Below are 24617 nucleotides of genomic sequence, written 5' to 3' on the forward strand. Positions count from 1 at the left end.
AAAGAAAGTGGGCTAAGTGACCTCCAGGGGCCTTTCCTGGGATGACTGCCCTCCAATCCAGACTCAGAACCCAAGGCTTTCAACACCCACCTCTCTGTTGTGTCTGTCCAAGTTCCCTTGTGACATTCTGTCACATAGCAGTAGTTCATAAGAATCAAGATTACCAGCTACTGAGTACTTGCCGAGTGCCAGGCACCAAGGGGCTTTTCAAACCTTATCTCTTCAAATCCTCACATAAAGCCCCTGTGAAGTAGGTGCTTATCTAGGGCTGGGTCTCCTAGAAGTCAAGCCCCAAACAAGCTTCCAAAAAGCTGTGATTCCAGGAGGGAGCGTGTGCTCTTGAAGCAAAGCCGGAAGTGGGTGAGGGAAGCAGGACAGGAAGGGGTGTAGTTGTGAGTAAAGCCCAGTTTTAGTCTGATCTACAGGGCTGACTCTGAAGCTCTCACCCTGAGGAAAGAGGCCTCAGTTTTTACATCCCCAGTATCATTCAGTTACCAACTCCCCTGACCAAAAGGGGATGGATGACAGAGGGAGGTTAGCCTTTGGATTATGTCAGGGATGCAGTGGCCATCAGCCCATCAGCCAAAGGCTCTTTAGAAGCTAGAGGTACAACTGTCACTGGGGCACTCAGAGTGCTGGAGGATGGGTGTGCTGGCTGGCAAAGGGGATAAGAGCAGAGAACCACAGCCATCTCAACAACACTACAATTAGCCCATTCTACAGATGTGGAAAACCGAGACCTGGAGTGATTCAACACGCAGTATGGAGGTTTGTACTAGTAGGTAAAGACCGAATATCCCACAAACAGGCCCCATCCCTGAAGGTCCCATGTGCCTGTGTTTCCCCCAGCACCCAGCATGGTGAATGGGGACTGAGATGTGCTTGGAACGGCTGAGTCTGTGAGCTACTGCTTGCGAGGGCTGGCGGGCTCAGGGCCTCGGGGTGGCATGTCTCTGTGAGGCAGGGGTGTCAGTCCTCACTCCATGTGGGGGCTGGGGGACTGCCCCACTCTCCAACAGCTGCCTGGGCTCCAAGGGCTGTCAGCGGCCTGCTCCACGCCTGCTCCACTCGGGGCAGGCCTCCTGCCAGGCTGCTGCTCAGGAAAGGGGAACATCATTCATCAGGGAGATAAGGCAGCTGATGAGAGACGGACCTCAGAGCAGCTGTTCCTCAGCAGCGGCTGGAACGGATGCTGGAGAAGTGGAGGGGAGGGAAGGATGGGGAACAGCCCATTTTGAGATAAAAGATGATGGTCCTGCTGGGAAGTGACGGGAGAACACATTTCCAGCGCAGACTGGGCGGTAGAGTATACTTGTACCCAAGGCTTCCCCACAAATATCGCCTGACAAGCCACATATGTACTTCTATCAGGTTAACTATCGAACAAGTCAGGGGGCCTTCTTATCAGCTCACTCGGCATGAATATCCACCTGGTGGGGTACACAGTTCCCAGGAAGACTCCTTCCTCAAGCTAATTGCTCAGTGCAAGCGTCTTGGGGCCCAGGGGAGCTAAATGGTCCTGGCTGGGCTACAGCCTTAAATCACCCGTTTCCTGCTTCTGGGGCAATCAGGTGGCAGTGACTTCAGGGAGGCTAACCCCCTTCCTGCTGCCCCTGTGGGTCTCCCCTCTTTTCTCAATGCTGGCCCATACATGGTGGAATCTTCCAGACTGGGGAGCAAGTGTGGGAGAGGTTTCTTTATTTTGGGGTTTTTTTCGTTGTTGTTAATGTTTTGAAGGGAGCCATTAAAAGAGACTCTGAGGATTTCCTGGCAGGGGAGAGTTGGATGTGAGGTCTGTGAAGGGAAATGGGCTCCCAGGTAGGATTCATGGACAGTGTATGAGCTCTTGGTGGTCTTCCCTGATGTGCCCCGGCCATCTCTCCAGTCTCCTCCCCTGCCCATAGGTCACCTTCCTTTCTGACCATATTGAAGGGTTTCCTCAGAAGCCTGGGGGCTCCCCTGCTCTGTGCTCTGCAGTGGACTTTTCCATGTTGACCTCTGGCTAACTTTATTCTATCTTAGCAGTCAGAAGGGGGTGGGGGGACTGTACGGAGGGTTCTTAAAAAGTTTGTGTCATAGGATACTCTTTATTAGAAAATATCTAAAACAAATGCAGCAGAATGTTAAGATTCAACAAGCAGGGTCATGAATGTATAGGTAACATTGTTTATGAAGTATGGAGTGTGTATGAGGACATTTTTCTTTTTAAAAGATTTACCTTAATTAATTCTGACAATTACCTATTTGAGGTAGGTGTTTGGTTTAAAAAAATAAGACAGAGCCACAGGAAGGTTAAGTAACTTCTCTAATGTCACACTGCAGAGGCCGGTAGCCTGGCTCCTGAATGGCAGCTCAACCACCTCAGTATATGGGTGTTTGTTATAGTATTCTCTGTACTTTTTCTATGCATGAAATAGTTTAGAATTGGTTTTTTTTTTTTTAAGTCTCTGAAGTATATTACACAGCCATCAAAAACCATGAAATCTTGCCATTTGCAACCACATGGATGGAACTAGAAGGTACTATGCTAAGCGAAATAAGTCAAAGAAAGACAATTATCATATAATCTCACTGACATCTGGAATTTAAGAAACAAGGCAGAGGATCATAGGGGAAGAGAGGAAAAAATGAAACAAGACAAAACTAGAGAGGGAGACAAACCATAAAAGACTCTTAATCTTAGGAAACAAACAGGATTGCTGGAGGGTAGGGAGGTAGGGGATGGGGTGGCTGGGTGATGGACATTGGGGAGGGTATGTGTTGTAATGAGCACTGGGTATTATAGAAGACTGATGAGTCACAGAACCATACCCCTGAAACAAATAATACATTATATGTTAATTAAAAAAAATAAAGCACAGCAAAATGTGAATATTCGATAAATTGATGTGTTCAACTATATATGTTTAAAATTACTCCAAACTTTAAAAAAGGTGTATGAGTATTTCAAAAGAAAAAGAAAAAAAATCATCAGTGTTGTTGCCACTTCTTCTCAGAAGCCTTCCGGAACCTCCTCAAGCCCCCTCCTCACCCGCCTCCTCTAAGATCTCTCTCCTCTGTAGTATGCTCGTGGCCCTTATCATACCACATCCTAGCTGTAGATTTATTTCCTGTTTCTCTCTCAGGGCTGTGAATTCCACCAGGGAAGGGGTGATGTTGGATTTATATCTGTATTTCTAGGGCCTGGCCTATTGTAAGAAATCTAGATGCTCCATAAAATTCTTAAACTGAATGGAGCCACTCCAGGGGCCCCCATAGGTGAAGACTGAGCAGTGGATGGAGGCAAGGCTGTGGAGGATGGAGGGAACAAACGTGGGCCCTGCCCTCCCTGCTGGAGACATATGGCAATAATTTTTAGGACTATCACCCAGTCAGGGTTTCCAGCATAAATGCTTCCAGCTGCACCTTTCACTGTGCTCAGGAACTTCTTAAGACAGGATCTTGGCTGCTCCCAGCTCCACTCATATACCCATTAAAGATGTAGAGGGTAGAAGCAGCTTTCGAGGAAGCCATCTGTGCTTTACCCATTGCATCTCAAACTGTGACTCTGCTGGTTTGGCAGTTGCCAAGTCAACCCTCTGCAATTTGGCTTCTTCTAGCGTAGGGGCCCTCCATCTTGGCAGCACACTGGAATCACCTGGGGCACTCTCAGAACTATCCACACCTTGTCCTTCCCTCTCCTCCCCCGCCTTCAGATATTCTGATGTGACTGGCTTGAGGCTGGGGATTTTTAGAAGCTCTCCAGATGATTATAATGGACAGCCAAGGCTGAGAGCTTCTGTTAGGTGTTCTCTGCATAAAAGACAGCTACCACCAGGTGAACTGTGATGGCATCCTCATTCAATGCACTGTTATTAACCATCTATTATATGACAGGCCCTGGGAAAGGAAGGAGTTTGAGATCTCTGTCCCATGGAGCACCTAAATTGAGCAGAAGAATTATTCAGCTGGTTTTGATGTGCATAGATTACATAGCCAGACTGGGAATGGTTGGGTCTCAGTACCTCCTAAGACCATATCAGATACCTCTGATTGGCCTAGTGCAGTGATTGTCAATGAATAGCTATGCAACAAGAAAGCAAGGTATGTTTCCCCAAGGCTCAGCCAGGGTATGGGTTTATTCTCTCCTCTGCTGGGTGGGACTCCATATACTCAATGCTGTCTAAGAGACATGTCAGCGTGCGGTGATCACATAAAGCCAAGTATGGCTGAACCTGGGCAATGTATCTAAGGATTTTAATAGACTTCTAACAAAATTTTAACACTGCTGGTGCACAGACTCCTCTTTGAGCATGACTGGCTAAGGCAAGCACTGACTAAGCACACATGAGTTCATTAAATCTTTCCAATAACCCTAGAGGTTGATTAGTGGAGTGTTCTGGGCATGGACTTTGGGCTCAATTCCTGTTTCTATACCACTTACCCAACTATGTGATCCTGAAACAGTAGTTAACATGTTGATGCCTCAGTTTACCCAGCTGTAAAAATTAGGATGGTAACAATAAAATGCAGCTCATAGTGTGGCTACAGGGATCAAATGAGCCAATCCTGATAGAGTTGAGGCTGGCATCTGGCACATAAAGAGCCCTTGATTAATGTTTTGTTAGCTCAATATTGATGCTGACAGGTAAGTAGCATTCATTGGTGACACCAGAGTTTCTATAAATATGATTTTTTAAAATGTCTTTATAGCTTAAAAATAGGGAATTCATATACAGGAGAGCACATACAGCAGCCCTGCTATATTACCACCTGATCCCTGCTGCTTTCCCTCAAGAAGCAGATCTTGCCAGATGTTTCCATGTTGTAGCTCCACCAGTGGGTCCCATAGATTTCCAGCCATTGATAGCAACAAGCTTCTCACAGTGCTATTATCACTTTATGTCCTCAGTGGTCCCATCCCTGGTGAAAATTCTGTTTAGGGTCTTGTGTCCACCTTCCCAGGTCCTTGCCTGTACCACCACAGTCCTGGCAAGGAACTTCAGATGCTTTTCCATAACCATGAATTTCAAAGTCTTCCATATAGTATTCTGATTTTTATATTTCTACATAGCAGCATATCTAGGAAATCTTTTCATAGCAGTACAAATGCAGATACTTCTTTATTTTTAATTGTGTCTCATTATATGGATTTTTGCTAATTTACTTACCCAATATCAGATGGACAGTTGAGGTTGTTTCTAATCGGTAGCTATCAATAAACACTTCTGAGAATGAAACTAATCTTGGCGCATATAACATCAATTGCCTGCCATACAGCTTTGAATGTAATATAGTGCCAATAAGTATTTATAAGAATGTTATGTGCCATGGAGTTGGGTGCAAAAAAAGATGTTTGACAGTATCGGCTTTCATCTTCTGTATGCAAGATGATTTGAGCTACAAATAACAGTAATGATTAAGTCAATAAAGAAAGTGTATTACTTCTATCACTGAGATGGGGGAGTCACAGGGGTGAGTACATTGGGGGCTCAACCTCATCCTCAGGGACCTAAGTGCTTTGTATCCTTCTAACCCTTATTCTCAGGGATAGGCTTTTGTCCTCATATTGTCCCTTTGTGTCATCAGTGAGCCCCCAAGCTCCCTGGGTCATACTCTCATGCCTGCCAGAAAGGACCCCCTTCTTGTATTACTTTAAAGAAGCTTGGTAGACTTCCCAGAATCCCCCCAGCAGATGCCTCTCAGACCTCACTGGTCAGAACTGCATCTCTCAGTGGGAAAAGAAAGACTAAAACTAGCTGAAAGGAACCAAGATTCATCCCCTGGCACCAGAGAAGGACCTGTATTTCCCTGAAGCATATGGCCACCAAACATCTGAACAGACTCAGGATTTGGTAGGGAAGAAAGAAGGTAAGCAACCAACAGCATACAGCATACCTTCTGAAACCCTTGTTTTCATGGACGGCCATATGAGAAGTGGCTCATAGGACTGATTGTGTTTTAAGAGAACAATACTGTTAAGTGTATTTATAATAAGACATATGGATAAATTTAAAAATGCATTTATAACTCTTAAAATCTGCTGCAAGTCTTTAACGGAGTCTGGCAGACCTAGCAGTACAAAGAGCTCTTGACTCGGAATCAGAAAACACAAGCTTGAGACTCTCTGCCACTCTAAGCAGGGCCTAGGGGATGTTTTTTTATCCTTCCAGGCCTCTGCAGCTTGCAAGAAAATAAGAAGTTATGGATAGAGGAAAAGGGAATTGATTTTGCAGTTAGACCTGCCTTAGAATTCCAGCTCCACCAGCTGTGTGACTATGCAAAAGTTTTGGACCTCAGTTTCTTCATAGGCAAATGGTGATAAAAATATGACATTCATAAAGCCATTAAAAATAATACTTGACAGAGGTAAAATGTGCATAAAATAAAATGTATCAATTTAAAATGCATAGTCTGATGAGCTTTGACAAACGCATATGCCCAACTAATTATCACACGAGTCAAGAGAAGTACTTTTTATCACATGAAAACTTGCCTTGTACCCTCTGTAGTCAACCCCCTCAGTTCCCTTGTTTTCTAGGCAAACATTGATCCCTGAATGACCAGGGATCTGGTCCTGTGGCTTTTTCTAGAATGTCATACAAATGGAATTATAAATTATGTACACTTTTTTGTTTAGCTTCCTTTGCTCAACATAGTATTTTTGAGACTCTGTGTTGTATGTTATGGAGGATGGACTGGAAGGTAGCCCAACATGACTCCTGTTTTCCATGTTCGTGCACTTATATGAGCCCCTCCTCTAAATATGGGCAGGATCTGTGACTTGTTCCTAGAATACTCAAAGGTAATGAATGGGCTATCACTCTCCTGATCACATTACTTTATATAAGTCTCTGTCTTGCCAGCAGACTTGTTCTCTTTTTCCCTTGCTTTGAAGAAGTCAGCTGGATGTCGTGCAAGGGCTTATGCAAAGGGCCATGTGACAAGAAACAGTGGGAAGCCTCCAGGATATGAGGGTGGCCTCAGTTGATGACCAGTGAAAAGCCTTGGTTTTAAAGCCATGAGGGAAAGAATTCTGCTAAAAACCTGCATGAACTTAGAAGTGGTTCCACTACCAGTCAAGCCTCCAGATAAGAACCAAGGCCTGGATGACATCTTGACTGCAGTCTTAGAGAAGAAATGGTTAAACTGTGCCCAGACTTCTGGCCCACAGAAACTGTGAGATGATAAATATGTGTTATCTTAAGTCAATATATGTGTGGGGATTTGTTACTCAGCATAGAAAAGTAATATATATCTCCCAATGGTTTGTTCCTTTTTGTCACTGAGAAGCATTCCATTATGTGGATGTATCATATTTTGTTTCTCTATCTACCAGCTGATGGACATTGGGTTGTTTCCAGTTTGGGGTTACTATGAATACAGTTGCTACGAAAATTCTTGGAGTCACTTAGTAGACTTGTTTCATTTCTCTCTGGGGAAAAATATAGCAGGAGAATGGATGGATTATAATGAAACATATAGTTAACTTTGTAAGAAACTGCTAAACTGTTTTTGCAACGAGGCAGTACCATTTCACACTCCTACTAGCTGTGTATAAGAGTTCCAGTTGCTCCACATCCTTGCCAACAGTTTGCATGGTCAGTCTTTATGATTCGATATCTCATTACGGTTTTTTATCTGCATTTTCCTGGTAGTTAATGAAGTTTGGAGACATTGAATGGGCTTATTGGCATTTTTTATAGATCTTCTTTTGCCAAATACTTATTTAAATCTCAAGGTGTTGTCATCCCAATTATCTTATTTTAAGAAAGCACTAAATATATAATGTGATTGGCTTTTAAGAGATGCCAAAGAAAATAAAGCCATTATGCCTTACACTATTTTTTAGGTCCCTTAAGAGATAAAGTTCTATGATTCTATAAAGGGCCCATGAAGTATGCTTTTTATGCTAGGCTTGAACTCACAACTCTGAGATCAAGACCTGAGCTGACATCAAGTCAGACACTTAACTGACTGAACCACCCAGGTGCCCCCACAATGTACACTTTTAATAATATGTTCTAAATCCTTGTCTTGAGGAAAGGGAAGAGGAGAAAAAGAGAGAGAAGTTAAGTAACAGTGGGGGTGGAGCAGGAATGCCAGAGTCCCCAGGATTTGAGCTGGATGACTTCATGGGCAGATGGTACTACCCAGTGTGCAGATAATGGAGAGTTTTTTCTTAGAGATGTTGGAGATGAAGGGAAAGCTGAAATCCCACAGATTTCATTGCAGGGCCTCAAATTAGGGTGAGTGCTGAGAACCCCAGCTCGCCAGACCTGCCATCCAAAGGGTGCCAAACACCTCTATTTAAAGCAGCGGAGATTTTGATCATTTTGGTACAATCTAAAGTCTATTACTGCCTGAGTTAGTCTTGCAGTCACTGGGGAGGGAGGCTGGAGGACAGAGCTAAGCATGTATGAGGGGACATTACAGGAATGCTGGAACAACTTTCTAGCTGAGATTCTAAAATTAGCACATCTCCCTCCTCACCACTCCTGCCCCAACTCTAATTACTCCCATGGCCCCAAGCTCCACGTCTCAGATCTAAACACCCTTACTTCAAGGGGTCTGAGAAGGTTGGTTTTCTAAAGCATCTGGAGAAGGATAAAGGCAGTCACTGTGACTAATAAGCTTCTCAAGGCCCAAATTTTCTCTCAAAGGGGGAAAAGAAGTTTTATAGGGATTTTTCTATTAATAAATGTGACATATGATTAAACAACAACAATAAAAAAAAAAAACAGCACAGCCACATATAAGGAAGAGAGTAAAAGTAGTCCCAAGATTCAGAGGCAATGCTGACATTCCAAAGTATTTCCCCCCATATTTTCAATATGTAAACATACATAAAAATGCACACATTTCTAGATAAGATGGAATGATACAAACATGCCATCTCCTAGTCTTTTTTTGCACTTATTATTTCACAGAGATCTTTGCATGTCAAAATGTAAACATCTAAACCTTTTTGTTGGCTACATAGTATACTTGGTGTTCATTTAGATTTTTTAAAAAAACTATTACAACAAAAGTTCTGGGAAGAATGTCTCTACTAATCTGGACTTTTCTAACTTTCCCCTTACCAAAGATCTTTAGTAAGGAACTTACAGGGTCAAAGAACACTTAAATTTATACTGCCCTCCGGAAAACTTCATTTATATAAATAGTTACTTGGAAGGTCAGTTTCCTCTACTCTCAGCAACATGAAATCAGTCTTTTTAATCTTTCTGAATCTAAAAGAATGTCTTCTGGTTACTTTCATGTTTTCTTTTATAATTACTGAGATTTAGCATTTTTAGCATTATTTATTTATTTAGCATGATTTTAGCATTATTTGTTCACAGGCTATTCTTTTTTTATCATTTTTTAAATTTATTTATTTTCAGCATAACAGTATTGTTTTTGTACCACACCCAGTGCTCCATGCAATCCGTGCCCTCTCTAATACTCACCACCTGGTTCCCCCAACCTCCCATCCCCCCACCTCTTCAAACCCTTCAGACTGTTTTTCAGAGTCCATAGTCTCTCATTGTTCACCTCCCCTTCCAATTTCCTCCAACTCCCTTCTCCTAACTCCCCATGTCCTCCTTGCTATTTGTTATGCTCCACAAATAAGTGAAACCATATGATACTTGACTCTCTCTGCTTGACTTATTTTACTCAGTATAATCTCCTCCAGTCCCATCCATGTTGCTACAAAAGTTGGGTATTCATCCTTTCTGGTGGAGGCATAATACTCCATAGTGTGTATGGACCACATCTTCCTTATCCATTCATCCGTTGAAGGGCATCTTGGTTCTTTCCACAGTTTGGCAACCGTGGCCATTGCTGCTATAAACATTGGGGTACAGATGGCCCTTCTTTTCACTACATCTGTATCTTTGGGGTAAATACCCAGTAGTGCAATGGCAGGGTCATAGGGAAGTTCTACTTCTAATTTCTTGAGGAATCTCCACACTGTTCTCCAAAGAGGCTGCACCAACCTGCATTCCCACCAACAGTGTAAGAGGGTTCCCCTTTCTCCACATCCCCTCCAACACATGTTTCCTGTCTTACTAATTTTGGCCATTCTAACTGGTGTAAGGTGGTATCTCAATGTGGTTTTAGTTTGAATCTCCCTGATGGCTAGTGATGATGAACATTTTTTCATGTGTCTGATAGCCATTTGTATGTCTTCATTGGAGAAGTGTCTGTTCATATCTTCTTTTTAATGAATTAGGTTTATACCTGCTTTTTATATTTGTGCTGTGATATTCATCTTTATTAAGTTATAAGGACTATTTAAATATGGGGGTAGTGATCCTTTGTTGCCGTTTGCAGTATTTTCTCTGAATCTGTCATTTCTCTGAATAGGCTTTTTGCTCCCGAGAGAACTATGGGGATGAGTTACAGAGAGGTCCATGGTAGCAAGCCAGGAGGCATTCTAACTTTCCTTGCTCTTACTATCCCACTGGTGTGAGATGTATCAAAGCTTCTCTGTGCCTCATGGAGTGGATGCTCACACAACTTGCAATCCACCGTCCTGCTAGTGTATCTTCTTGTTCTGCACAGGATGAAATTTTGGGAACTTCATTCCCAGACTCTCTTGTGGCTAAGATTCTGAATTTGGCAGACTGGAAGCATTTGCTGAACTTCAGAGAGCAGAAGTGAAGTGGCGATCATCTCTCTGCCCCCTCTGTCTGTTCCCAGGGTAGCCAAGTTTCCGAAGGCATTAGAATGGTTTCTCCGGAGCCCTGCTCCAGCTTCTTGGGTGCTGAGAGGCCATTGAGATGGTGGAAGCTTCCAGATTCTAGCTTTCTGAATCCCAGTGATGTCAGAATGCTCTTGAACTGAAACATGTGGTGGGTCACTTCTGTGGTACTCCAGAAGCTTCCTGGAAGCCTAGCCTGGAGCCTACTTCTCCAGTTCTTTCCATGGCAGTCTAGATACCTAAATCCATATAGTACATTCCTATCTGCTTAAAAATTCCTACAATATATTCTGTTGCCAGCACTGAATTCCAATGGATTTTTCTAGTATCTCCCATGACTTCTAAATCCTGCCACTTCTTTGTACTTGCTCAGATTTTTTCTCACCCCTCCTCTCTGCAGGTGTTCACTGCAATGTCTCTAGCATCCTCTAGGTCTTAATGTCATTCTTTATATGCAGATTTCCTTGCAAATGATATAACAGAAATGGATGAGTTTGCTATCCTGCTTGGGTTCGTATCCTGGCTTAGCCATACCTGCTTGAGCAAGTTGTCTAGATTCTCTGTGCCTCAGGTGGCTTATCTCTAAAAATCATACCACTGAGAAGACAATGCCTGATACAGGGGACTGTTCTCAGAGCCATGCAGGCTCAGACAAGCAGCAGATGCTCAATATTTACCTCCATATAATGCACTGAGCTGCCTTTCCTTGTATTAGCACAATTCTGGGCAGTTTACTAAGCTCTGTGAGACTTACTTTTCTTCCATGCAAACTAGGCACCCTAATTACCAGCTCACAGAATTACTGTAAAGATAAGAGGAGGTGGTAAAATTGGAAGTAAATTCTAGGTCCACCTAAAAAGTATTACATGAAAACCAGTCATTGCTTGAGGACTACTTTTTAGCTAAGAACAAAAGCTATAATATCTATATATCTATATATCTATATATCTATATATCTATATATATATGATATTCAACAAAGATTTGCTGTGTACCTATTATGTGCCAGGAACTGTGCTGGGAGCTGAGGATATGGAAGTGAACAGGATAAATGTAGTTCCTGCTTTTTTTTTTTTTTTTTAATTTGACAGACAGAGATCACAAGCAGGCAGAGAGAGAGAGAAGCAGACTCCCTGCTGAGCAGAGACCCCCCCCCCCCCAATGCGGGGCTCGATCCCAGGACTCTGAGATTATGACCTGAGCCGAAGGCAGAGGCTTTAACCCACTGAGCCACCCAGGCTGCCCGTGGTTCCTGCTTTTATGCACTAGTGCATGGACAGACGAAACTCGGAAACACACACAGTTATAAATTGTGCTGAGTGCTATGAAGGAAACAGTCGGGGGTCTATAAGAAGTAAAAAGCAGATACTCACACAGGGGTCTGGGAACTTTCAGTTATAAGACAATTAAGTTCTGGAGATGTCGTGGACAGCATGGCGACTAGTTAACAATATTGTACTGTATACTTGAAAGTTGCTATGAGAGTAGATCTTTAGTGTTCTCCCCACACACACACACACACACAAAATAGTAACTACGTAAGGTAATGGAGGTGTAATTGACCTTACAGTGGTGATCACTTTACAATATACATGGATATCAAATAATCACACTGTATACCTTAAACTTGCAAGATACTGTCAATTTTATCTCAATAAATCTGGAAGGAATGAAAAAAGAAAGTGGTCTAGGAATTCATTTCTGAGAACTGGACATTTAGGCTCATTTGTCACAGCCACCCTAAGACCTCAGAATCATCTCCTGCCCCATCTCCCATATCCATCCATCCTTCTGATTAGAGTTTCAGAAAGCAGAAATTCAGGTCTTGGCCAGGAAGATGATGGAGTTCTTTGCCCTTGAGTTATCCATATGCTTTGGGAATGCCAGCTTGTTACACACTGGAGAATATCTGGGAAGAGCTGCCCACTTGTGGAGTGGAGTTGGGGTGAAGAGGATGTCTGAGTGGCCAGAATTCAGAGAGGTGCATTTCAGGAAAAAGGAGAGAAGGTTGGTGAATAGGAGAAATGGGAACTTAGAAGTGTTGGAGAAGGTGCAGCTGCTTGGGATACTGTGAAATGGCCAGGAATTCTGATAATCTGGAATCTATTCCTGGTCTTTCCAAAATGAAAAATGGGCCCCACTTCCTTCTGGAGGCACCATGGTGAAATAGAATAAAACTGGATGAGCTGACCTAGGTTCTAGATCCACTGGGTCACTTACTGCCTGTGAGACCATGGGCCTAAAGCTCTAAACCTCAGCTCCTTCTTCTGTATGTGGGAATAAACACATCTGCTATGCCCACCTCCAGGGCTTGCCCATTCTCCTCATTCCTCAGCTACTTACTGGCTCATGACTGGTATCAGGCATAGCCCTCGGCACTGGGCTATAGAGATGAACAAGGCAGTCTTTGCTCTTGGGGCACATGGAACACTGGAAGAGACTCACATACACACAGATACTGCTAAAATGATAAAGAAATGGCAGAGATAACACAGGAGTACACAGAAGGGAAGCCTACATCAGCCAGGAACAGTTTCCTGGAAGAACTGATCTTTGAGTAAGTAGAGTCTTAAAAACTGGGTGAATTGGGTCTCAAGTGCCAGAGACTGGAAATTAAGGCACTGAAGGGAGAGAATGCTTGTGTAAGCACTCTGTAGCTTCACAATTATACATACGTGTGCAGGGAAGGAGCATTTTCACTCCATAGTCAGGAAAACCTAAGAGGTTCTTACAACACTGCATATGCTTCTCCGTTGGCCTGGGATGGCCTTCTCTACCTTGTGTGCTTGACAAATACCTACTCATCCTTTCAGACTTGGCTCAAATATTACCTTCTAGGTAATGAAGCCTTTCCTGAGCCCCGCAGGGGAGCTGGACTCTCTCTGCTGTGCATCATGTACCTTATACATTTCTTTCTCGTGGCCCTCAGCTCCCCAGTGGTGCACATTTGTTTTGCAACTTTGTTTTCCGCCAGTTTGGGAACACATCCAGAGCACAAACAGTGCTTTCTCTTTTGCAACATTATCACAGCCTATCACTATGACAGTCAGATAGTAGGTGCTCAGTAAGTGTTTGTTCAACTCTACAGTTTTGTTTAGAGAGGGGTTAGATCCTGGGCCCCTGTCACTGGCCTGCTTGTGTGTATTTTATTTTCTGACTGTTCCATCTTATAATGAACACTTACAGGCTGGGAGCTAGGGGCTGATGAATCACTGATGAGAAACCAAAATTGAAAGATTTGTGGAGTGAAGGCTTCAGATACAAATTGTAGTCTAGAGAATAAAATGCTGTTCTCCTTTAGATATTATAGAAAGGAGGAAATGGTCCAGAATCCTACTTCAAATTTTCTATTACTGATCCTATGCCCTAATACAGGTTGCCATGATACGTGCTAGTGGATGGCTAACCCAGCAACTCCTTCTCTTTTGGCCTTCTATTGTTGAGGCTGGAAAGTCAGATACTCAATTTTTCCAACCTCCCTTATATCTAGTTCTAGCCATGTGACCCAGTTCTAGGCAATGAGGCAAAAGTGGAAATCTAGGAAGGACTTCTTGGGGATGTTTCTACTTTCCTTAAATAGAAGTGACATAAGAGGAGAAGAGCCACCTTGGACCTCTTCTTCCAGACCCAAACATTGACACAACGCCTTTAACTATGGCAGCCAAGTTGGGACAAGTTGTGACGATTACTTTTATGTGTCAATTTGACTGGGCAATGGGGTGCTCAGATATCTGGTTAAACAGGATTTGGGGTGTGTCTGTGAAGGTGTTTCTGGATGAGATTAACTTTTCAATCCATAAACTAAGTAAAGTAGATTGTCTTCCTCAGTGTGGGTGGGCTTCATCCAATCAGTTGAAGGCCTGAACAGAAGAAAAGTCTGTGTAAGAAACAATGCTTTCTCTCTGCCTGACCTTGAGCTGGGACACCAATCTCCTTTTGCCTTTGACTTGAACTTGGAACTGGAATTTTTACCATCAGCTCTCCTGTTACTCAAGCTTCTGGACACGGATTGGAACTACATCATCAGGTCTCCTTGGTCTCTAGCTTGATGACCACAGATCTCAGACTTCTTGGACTCTATAATCATGTGAATTAATTCCTTGTAATCTATATATATAAATACATAATATATAACATATACAACATATATTATACATATTTATATATTGCTCCTGTTGGTTCTGTTTCTCTGGAGAACCTAGACTAACATTGACATTGAGGTGTTCAGCCGGTTAATAAAATGCTAACATGCTAAAGATGGCAGGGTAGAAAGACAAGAAACACCTGGATCCTTGACAGCAAATTCTCATTGCACCCAATCTGGAAATACCTCCATCTAGAGTCTTACTATGTGAGAAAAAGCAATGTCTTCATTGCCTGCATTGCTACACATCAGGTCTTCTCTTACATGCGGTGAAAGCATTCCTGACCCACCCAATCATCTCACATCTATGAACCTCATTTCCTTAGCTACACACTCAGAGTAAGACAGGTGAAGGGAATGGCCTTAAATGAAACCCATGGCATTTTTCAGTGCCTTCCAGCACGGGATTCCAAGTAAGGGGTTTCAAGGAGGTGGTGGAATTAATGTCAGAGTGGGGATTTTAGGGCCAGATCTCCTGGCTCCTGGCTTGGAAGCCTAGCTCCACTGTCCACTAATACACATTACTTAGTCTCTATGTGTACCAGTTTCCTTGCTAGTAGAGTAGGGATCATAACAGAATTGTTCAATGGGGCTGGTGGGAGGATTCAATGAATTCATGGAAGGCACCCAGAATAGTGCCTGGCACATAGAAGAAGGCTCAATAAAAGCTATTGTACGGGCCTGGGTGGCTCAGTGGGTTAAAGCCTCTGCCTTCGGCTCAGGTCATGATCTCAGGGTCTTGGGATCGAGTACGGCATCAGGCTCCCTGCTCAGTGGGGAGCCTGCTTCCCTCTCTCTCTCTCTCTGCCTGCCTCTCTGCCTTCTTGTGATCTCTGTCAAATAAATAAATAAAATCTTTAAAAAAAAAAAAAGAAGCTAATTGTAGCTAAGAATTAAACATGGGTCAGACCCGTGGGGGTTTAGAGTCTAGCTGGGACGTCAAAAAACACTGGCACATACAAACACGGCCCTGAAACTTTAAAGATGACCATCCACAATTGAAAAAAAGGAGACTCCCTTTACTTTTTCCATTCTAAAGTAAACCTAGCAGTTCATTATTCTGAGAGAGACAAGGCTAAAAACTTAACTCAGCCTTTAAGGAATATTCTGATAAACTGGTGGATGACAGAACCATTATTATGTGTTAGCAAAAGAAGCAAGGCATTTGGGGATAACCTCAGGATTTGATATAAATTGTGATCATGTAAAAGAGCAAAAGATACTTATGGCATTTTTTTTTTACAGTTTTTAAAGCATTGTCATGAACTTGAATTTGGGGATAACCTCAGGATTTGATATAAATTGTGATCATGTAAAATAGCAAAAGATACTTATGGCATTTTTTTTTTACAGTTTTTAAAGCATTGTCATGAATTTGAATTGTATGAGGAAAAGGCAGATATTATGTGCAATTCTTTCCAAACCTGGTCTCATTTTGATCTTCACTGCATTATATAATAAACATAATTCTCATTTCACAGATGAGAGACCATGGACGTATCATGAGGCTCACATGGGATGTGGCAAGAGTAAATATACTCTCTAACTTTTCTAAAACAGTTTTCAAAAAATGTGTGAGGTTACATTTTGTGGTGGCTCAGAAATCATGTATTCTCTGGTGACGTTTGGCAGCCTGTACTCCCACCCCCAGTGCAATCCCCTGGAAGGGGTCCATACCCCTCCTGAGAGTCCTGTTTCACACACATCTCTCTCAGAGAACTCTCTCTGGCTCTCTTTGGATCTTCAAACTCTCTGTCCTTGGGGCCAGGCAGGCTGTGAAGGAGCTGCCCTGGCCCCCGCTCAGACGAACTGCCTGCCAAGCGCTGAGCACCTGTGCACCTCAGGAATGTGAGTGCCCGGGCCTGGCGCCTGCCAGTGTGAGGGAAAGGTGCACTGGTGGCAGGAACGTTGCTTTCCTTTCAGCTGAGGTCTCAGATTCCTAAAGCATGAATCATCCTCTAATTGCCTGAGATCCGAGGCTCACTCTTGTTCAAGGAGGTGCTTCACGGACCAAGCTGAGCTGCAGGATGCTGTTTTTGGAGCCATCTCTGCCTGGCAAGGGCATCTTTGCTTTCCAGGAGCAGAGCTCTCAGTCATGACAATGACACGGTGACACTCAGAAGGGTCCAAGGATGCCCAGAAGGGCAGGGACTCTGAACCTGCTTCTAGCTCTCTCCCTCTGCAGAAATAGCAGCAGTGAAGTCCATCACATCTGGATTTAAAGGGTTGAGAATGTAGGCTCTGGAACCAGACTGCCTGGGTTCAAATCCCCACTCAGCGACTTCTGAGCCCTGCAATCTTAGGCAAGTTACTTTCATGCTCTGTAATTTGGGTCCCTTTAGAAAATAAAGCAAAGAACAGTACTTCATAGAGTTGTAAAGAGGATTTAAGTGAGTTCATGAAAAATGCCTGGCATGAGCAGGTCTTTTAACTGGCCTCAGTTGCCTCATCTATATAATGGGGAGTGATAACACGGGCTGAAATCATTCTCTTTTCTTCCTTTGGTAATACTCATCACACTTGTAGTTACTCATGTGCTGCCTGTCCCCATCTCTGCTACCTATGTCTGCAGCAGGCTTACTAGATGCCCAGCACATAGTGGGTGCTCAATATTCATTCAGTGGAGGAATGGTTCCATTGTCAGGACTGAATGAAACAATGAAAGGCAGTTTGCTCTGACAAAGAATGCTGAATTATCACTGTGTGTGTGTGTGTGTGTGTGTGTCTTGAAGTAGGATTTGGGCTGTCAAGAAACTTGGACTGGTGTCCTAGGCTAGTCCTTTCTGCCTGTGTAACCACAGGCAAGTAGCTGACCTGTCCGAATTCCAATGTCCTCCACTGCAAGACAGTGGTACTGATCTAGTTAGGAAGATCAACTAAGATAGATGTGGTAAATATCTAGTCCTGTACCCCCTTCATAGCTGGTGGCCCATAAGCAGCAGGTCCCGTCTCCACTCTTCTCATTTGTATGGACTGAGCCAAATCTGCAATAAAAATTGTAACAATGAACATGTATTGAGCACTGACTCTGTGCCAGGTGTTATGTTAAGAGCTTTACTTGTACTACTTACAGTGCACTGGTTTTAAAGTGAGATTTAGGAGAAGAAATCTTTGTGTAAGCAGGAACAGGCTTAGGGCATTGAGGCAGCATTCACATGCACTCTCAGAAGATAGAGAAAATGTTAGCTGTCTCTATCAAAGAAGGAGTGTGCAGTAGGGAGGGGAAAGCCAGTCCGTGGTAGAGATTATGAGGATACCACTGGCCCTCCGTGTGGCTTTGTCCAGGGCAGCTCTGCATTTATCCACATAAACTTCTACTTAGGAAAAAAAAAAAAAAAAGTTCTGTTGCTTAAAATAAAAATAAATAAATAAATTTAAAAGGCTTGGAAACCCCTCACAGAATGGAAAGAACATAGGCCTGGAGTTAAAAACCTGCTTCCTGTCCCGGCCTGTCACTAACCAGCCAAGACTTTGAACAAGGCAGTTCCCCTCTTGAGCCTCAGCCCCTTTATGAGTAAAATGAGGAAGTTAGATAGAAGAACTTCTGTGGCCTTTTCCAGCTCAAACAGACTAAGAGAGTGTAACCTTCTGGCTCTGTCTCTGATGGAACTTTCCAAATGAAACTGAAACCAATGCATAAAGATGGACTTGAGTCAAGAGAGTGTTGAAATACCATAGATCTTAAGATGCTACTCACCCTGGGACCATCTTCTGTATCCTTGTTCATAGATCCTTTCATCCTTTAGCCCTGATGGAATCCCTTATATCTTGGTCATTGCCAAGTTCCAGGCAAATTTCCCGACAAATTTCTATTTATCCTTCAAAATTCAGTGTTGATATCATGATCATTTATACATTCATTGATTATTTATTGAATATCTACTATGTACCAGGCACTCTTCTAAAGGATACACAGTGAACAAAATAAAATACATGCCCTATTATTTTAATGAGGAAAGTATTTTCTATCCAGCCCTTCACACAGACTTCTGTAATTGTATTAATAGGCTTTAAATTACACGTCAGCTTTCCTGTTAGACTGTACACACTCTGTCAGGACAACTTTTTTTCTCATCCCTAATTCTCCACTGGAATGCCTGGCAGATAGTATATATTCAATACATTTTTTAAAAAGATTTTATTTATTTTAGAGAGAGAGAGATTGGGAGGTCTGGGGGAGGGGCAGAAGGCAAGGGGGAGAGAGAAATTCCATGTAGACTCCAAGCTGAGCACAGAGCCTGACATGCGCTAAGTGTGGAGCCTGACATAGGGCTCAATCCCAAGACCCTGAGACCATGACCTAAGCTGAAATCAAGAGTCAGATGCTTAACTGATTGAGACACTCAAGTGTCCGCAATACATTTCTTTTCCTGATACAAAGACCCATTATTATTACCCCATCCCAAACAATGAGCTGACATTTATTAAGTATTGAGAATCTTTTCTGGACAAGACTCAGTGCCCAATACTTTCCTACTTAGATTCTAAGATGGCACATTTGATTATTTGATTAATATCTTTCCCTTGCCCATCACACTCTAAGCTTCCTGAGGGCAAGAAATATGTCTGTCTAGTTTGCTGATGTAGCAATAGCATCTGATACGTATTTAGCACACAGCACTCAAAAATGTTGAATGAATGAGTACTAGAGAATGGAGAGGCAATTGCAAGAGGTACAAAATGATGCAAACTGCAGTCTGCAGTACTAACCAGCCTAGGCGGGTGGTGGAGGCACAGCAGATGCCAGGTGCTTAGTAGAAGGCACTTAGGAATGGGAGTTGGGCATCTAGCACAGTAACAAGTACCTTGACAGTCAACTAAAACAGCGCTGTGAATGACAAAGGGCTGTATTGCTGCTATAGGTTAGGTGTTAGAAAATGGGCTTCGAAGCCCCAGTAAGATCTGGGTTCAAGTCCCAGTTGTGTGATTTACTAGCTGAGTCTTTGGGTGATACTTAATCCCACCTGCACACTTGTTTCCTCACTGGGAATACGAACCCTGAATGAGCAAATGCACGGTAAGCACGGAGTCCGGTATCTGGCTTTGAGTTGAGCTGTATAAGTATTAGCTTTTACTGTTTCCTGCCATGAAAGCAGACTCTCTCCAACCTCCAGCCCTGAGTCAGGTCCCTTAGTCTCCACGAACAACCCCTCCCTTTTTTTTTTTTCTTTTTATCATCACATGGCTCCATGCATCTGTCCCTACCTTTTGCTTCTCTCACAGGGACTGATCATGTACCCCACTTTTCCTGCTTAGACTTGTATTTAACAAGTAAATATTTTTATTATATTCATTATGTACCATATCCTATTACAAATGCTTGAGAGATTTTTTCCAGTTTTATTTGAGATAGAGCTGACGTCTAGCACTGTGTAAGTTTAAGATGTACAGCTTAGTGCCTTGACTTACATATATCATGAAATGATAACTTTAATAAGTTTAGTTAACATCCATCATCTCATAGAAATACAAATTTTTTTTTTCCTTGTGATGAGAATTCTTAGGATCTACTCTATTAACTTGCATACACAGGACATACCAGTGGTAACCATAGTCCTCAGTCTGTACATTACATCCTTAGTCCTTATTTATCTTATCACTGGAAGTTCACATATTTTAATTCCTTAGTCCCCAGGACAACCCTCTGAACTCAGTTACCATTTTTCAGATGAAAAAATTGAGGCCAGGAGATTTCAGTAACTTGCTGAGGGCACTCAGCTGGGAAGGGGCCCTGCTAGGATTCAAACCCAGGCATGTCTGTTTCTGAATGCTATGTCTGGAGCCCAAGGACCACACTGACTTTCTGCCTCACAAGGTCCACCAATCATTCTCTGAGCCAGGCACAGCCTTGCCAGCTAGAGCTGAAATTGAGGGAGGAACAACCAGGCTCCTGCCTCCCAACATCTTTTTCTGAAGAGAGCAGCACCATGTTTAATAGTGCAGCCTGCCTCTTAGGAGAGGCCCAGAGATCCCTGTAAGAACTGAGAGGTTGCACAGCTTAGGCAGGGAGGATATTCCAACTCTACTCCAAATTCCCCACCAGTGGGAAGGGAATGGAGGCACATCCCATGCCACTGCCTGGGTTGTCGCTGTTCACAACACACATTTCTTTTGCATGAACATAGGGCATGGTGCTAGACATAAATTCTTGAGCAAGACATCTGCAGCCCTTGAGTCTGGGATGGTGGTGGGAGACAAGCAAGGACATAGGCCATTTTAAAACAATGTTGTGAGAGTAGCCCATGCAGCCCCAAATCCCAGGTTGGGCTGAGGGACAACCTAGCTAGTGAAGACTTCTAAATGCAAGTAAGTATTAAAAAGGAATGAGTAAGATGGGTGGACGTTGGCCATGTCAAGGATATCCTCTGAAGGTAAGATGGCAAAACAGGTTTTTCAGGCAAGATGGGCCAACACTTCCAGACCACAGACTTATGGAAAATAGTTTTTATTAGCCCATTTTTTAGATGAGAAAATGAAGACTCAGGAAGTACCTTGCTTAAAGTCACCCTGCAAGTAAGTGGTTGTTCCAACACATCCACCCCAGGTTCTGGGAAGAGGCTTTTATAAAACATGCACATCAAAGAATGATGCAGCTGGTGGGCAGATTTATAGACTCAACTTCTCACGGATGGTCTGGTACTGTCTCTGATCATGGGAAAAGTTAGTTGAACTTTCTGAGCTCCAATTTCCACATCTGTTTTCATCTGCCAGAGGGTCATTTTCACTCCTACTGGCAAATGGAGCAGATCTGAATATGCCTCAAGTTAGAAATTGCACATCAGTAGCCTGGATTAAATACAGCCCATGGCGGGCACAGAGAACCAGTGATTTTAGACAGACTTTACAGATGAAGTTTGGAGCAGTTTATTACTTGCCCAAGTTTGCATAGCTGAAATGTGGCAGAGCCAGGATTTAAACTATAATGGCCTGGACTCAGCATCCATGATCTTAAAGAGCACACTCTTGACTACTTTTTTTGTACAGAGAAATGGCAACAGGCACTCTGCCTTTGTTTGGAAGACATTAGGGAGTAGTGGGGACTACGGTGAACTACGGAGTCCATGCCCTGACTAAAGGAATGCTTCTGTGATTGATCTTGGGTAAGGCCAGTGAATGTTTTATACCTGTTTTCTTTTCTGTAAAATTGGCATAATAATTATGCCTATTTCATAGGGTTATCTTGGAGACTAAGTTAACATGCCCAGCACCCAGTAAACATTACATAAGTATAAGCTGTTACTATTGTTGCTATTTGAGAGGTGACTTTTGTCTTAAACATTCATAAGGCCCACTTAAATATGGTATGGTGAGCTAGGTACACCCTGATGATCAAGTTCTGAAAGCATCTCTGGGGCCTTTTCCTCCTCCTTCTGAGCAATGGTGGAGTTCATGGAGGGATCAGGGAAAAGAACCAAGGTCTCCAGGCCACAAGCCACGAGCTCCATGCTTCAGCAGCTGCCTTCATAGCTCACTGCAGAAGCCCCTCAGTGAGCTCATGGTTACCATCGGCCTCTAGGCTGAAAAGAATGTGAGGTGCCACGGGCAGCCTTCCAGGGACCCAAGAAGGGAGGCCTAATCCTTTCAGGATGTCTCAGGCTTCAGATAAAACCCTTCCTGTGTTCCAGCTCATAGCTGGCAGGAGCAATCGGCAATGACTGATTGCAATGGGTAAGTTGTCGAAAAGATGTGTGTGTGAATCAGATGCCAGCTAGCGGAGGCAAAGCATGCATTCAGGAGGCTGGTGGGAAGACCACCAAGTGCACAATGGTTTGTTTTGCACCTACTGTATACTTGGCTCTGGGCCAGGCATTCAGGAGGTAATGAAGTTCACCTATATGCACTGCTTCTGAGCACTCGGACAGTCATTATCTCTCTTGATCCTTGGCACAATCCTATATTGCAAGCACGCCTTATCTCCAGGGTTTAAAGATGGGTAATAGCAGAAAGTTTGTTTGAAATTACAAAGCGTAGCAGGAACTAGATACCTGTTGGCCAAATTCATTTCCTTTTTCACCTGGGTACCCAGCTGGACCACATTTCCCAGCAGCCCTTGTGGTTGGGGGCAGCCATGGGACTGAATTCTGATCACTGAAAGGAATGAAATGCTGGTGAGAATGATGAATGGGCCTGGCCCATAACAATCTTTCCACATAGTCCTCTTCCCTCTTTCTCATCAGCTAGCAGATGCAGACAGCCTGCGGAGGATTCTGAGGACCTAGGGATGATGGAGCCACAAGATGTAAGGGGTCCACCTGGGCACCTGAGTAACTGATGAAGTTCTGCCATATTAAACTCTTGAGAAGTGGACTTCTTTTGCAGTAGGCCACCTAGTTTGTTTTCCCCCAACAACTGGCCTACCCTAATATATACAGTAAGACCAGAACATGGGTTTTAGAGGCATTTTTCTACCCTTTTCCGAACAGACAGACAAATCCCTTTATGTTTGTGGGGTCTTTGGATTTTACAAAGCATTTGAAAAAGCAATGGGACAGTCTCTTCCTTCTACACCACTAACCATTGGGCTGTGACTCTCATCCACTGTGGGAAGCTCTCAGATAGGGTAAGGTGTCTGGGCTAGCCATAGTTCTGGTACCTATTACACACATAGCAGGTACCCTTCTCAACCAGTTCTACGAGACAATTAAGCGCCTAATCCAAAGGTATCCCTTGCACATGATAAAAAGAAACTTCTCTCCTGTCCATCTGTTATGGCATGAGTTATGTACCATGCCTGGGAGAACTGTGAAAATAGACACTCACGTAGTTTTCTATGTTCTGTGGTTCACAGGAGCATCTCCCAACTGCAAGCCACTTCCCTTCTCTGAGTTTTGGTTTTCTCATCCGTAACCCCACAGAGTGGAACGAGATGAACTTGAGAGTTTCTTGCCAGTATAATCTCATTCAAGAAAGAAATATTTTGATTCCAGGATGGGTCAGACATTCTTCCACATTATTTCATTTAGTCACAAAATGAAAAGAAATAAGATTTTGGGGGGAAGAAATAAAAGAGCAGTTTATTGCTTTTCACAAAGAGTTGCTATTCAGTATACTTAAGGTGGGTGGCAAACTGATGTAAAATACTGTGTTCACTTGTGCCTTCGCTGGGCCTACAACCTAGCTGGGAAGACAAGAAGCACACATACAAAATCAAGAAACATCCTAGAGAATGGGGCACGAAGTCTAGACGGTCAGTTAGCAGAGTGAAAAGCTCTACCTTAATTCACCCCACCCACCTCCAATTACTGCTTCTCTACAGACACAATTACACTCTGAGCATTTGCTGCACGCCAGACACTAAGTGGTTGTTTGCCTTCATATTTCATGCTCACAGGAGCTCTTCCAGGAGGGCATGAATGTCCTTCTTCAAAGAAGAGGGATACAAGAGGCATATGGATATTAAGTTACTGATCAAAGCCCCCACACAGGTCACCTGAAGCAGGTCTGCGTGGTTGCAAAGCCTGCATCCCTTCCTTTGCTTCTGCTCTACTCTAGGCACAGCTCTGTCCCAACCTTCTAGTTGTTCCCACTTCCCCAGCTCTTGAAGAAGAGATTCTGGCATCCTGCCCTTTGACAGTCAAGAATGACAGAATCAGATCGCTGGGGACACCTCAGCTTGCAGGTCCCCCCCGGCAGAGAGGTCCCACATTGAGTTGGGGGGTGCAGCATGGTAGGTATCATCAGCAGAGCCTTCCACACGCTAGCCAACAAGTCCCCAAGACAAGACAGCTAGAGGTTTGCACAGCTGGAAGCCTTGGGGAAAAGCCTGGAAGCAGCTGAAATGAACTGACCCCATCTGGAAGCAGA

At 43.5% G+C, this 24617-nt stretch overlaps 1 protein-coding gene across 2 annotated transcripts in view; it reads right to left on the minus strand.

The window, feature by feature from the left end:
* SYN3 (synapsin III) overlaps positions 1-24617 on the minus strand; it is a 449127-nt gene that overhangs the window by 312797 nt on the left and 111713 nt on the right. The window lies entirely within an intron of this gene.

Source organism: Lontra canadensis, unplaced genomic scaffold, assembly GCF_010015895.1.
Source record: "Lontra canadensis isolate GAN:19392208 unplaced genomic scaffold, GSC_riverotter_1.0 scaffold93, whole genome shotgun sequence".
In the NCBI taxonomy this organism is placed as follows: domain Eukaryota; kingdom Metazoa; phylum Chordata; class Mammalia; order Carnivora; family Mustelidae; genus Lontra; species Lontra canadensis.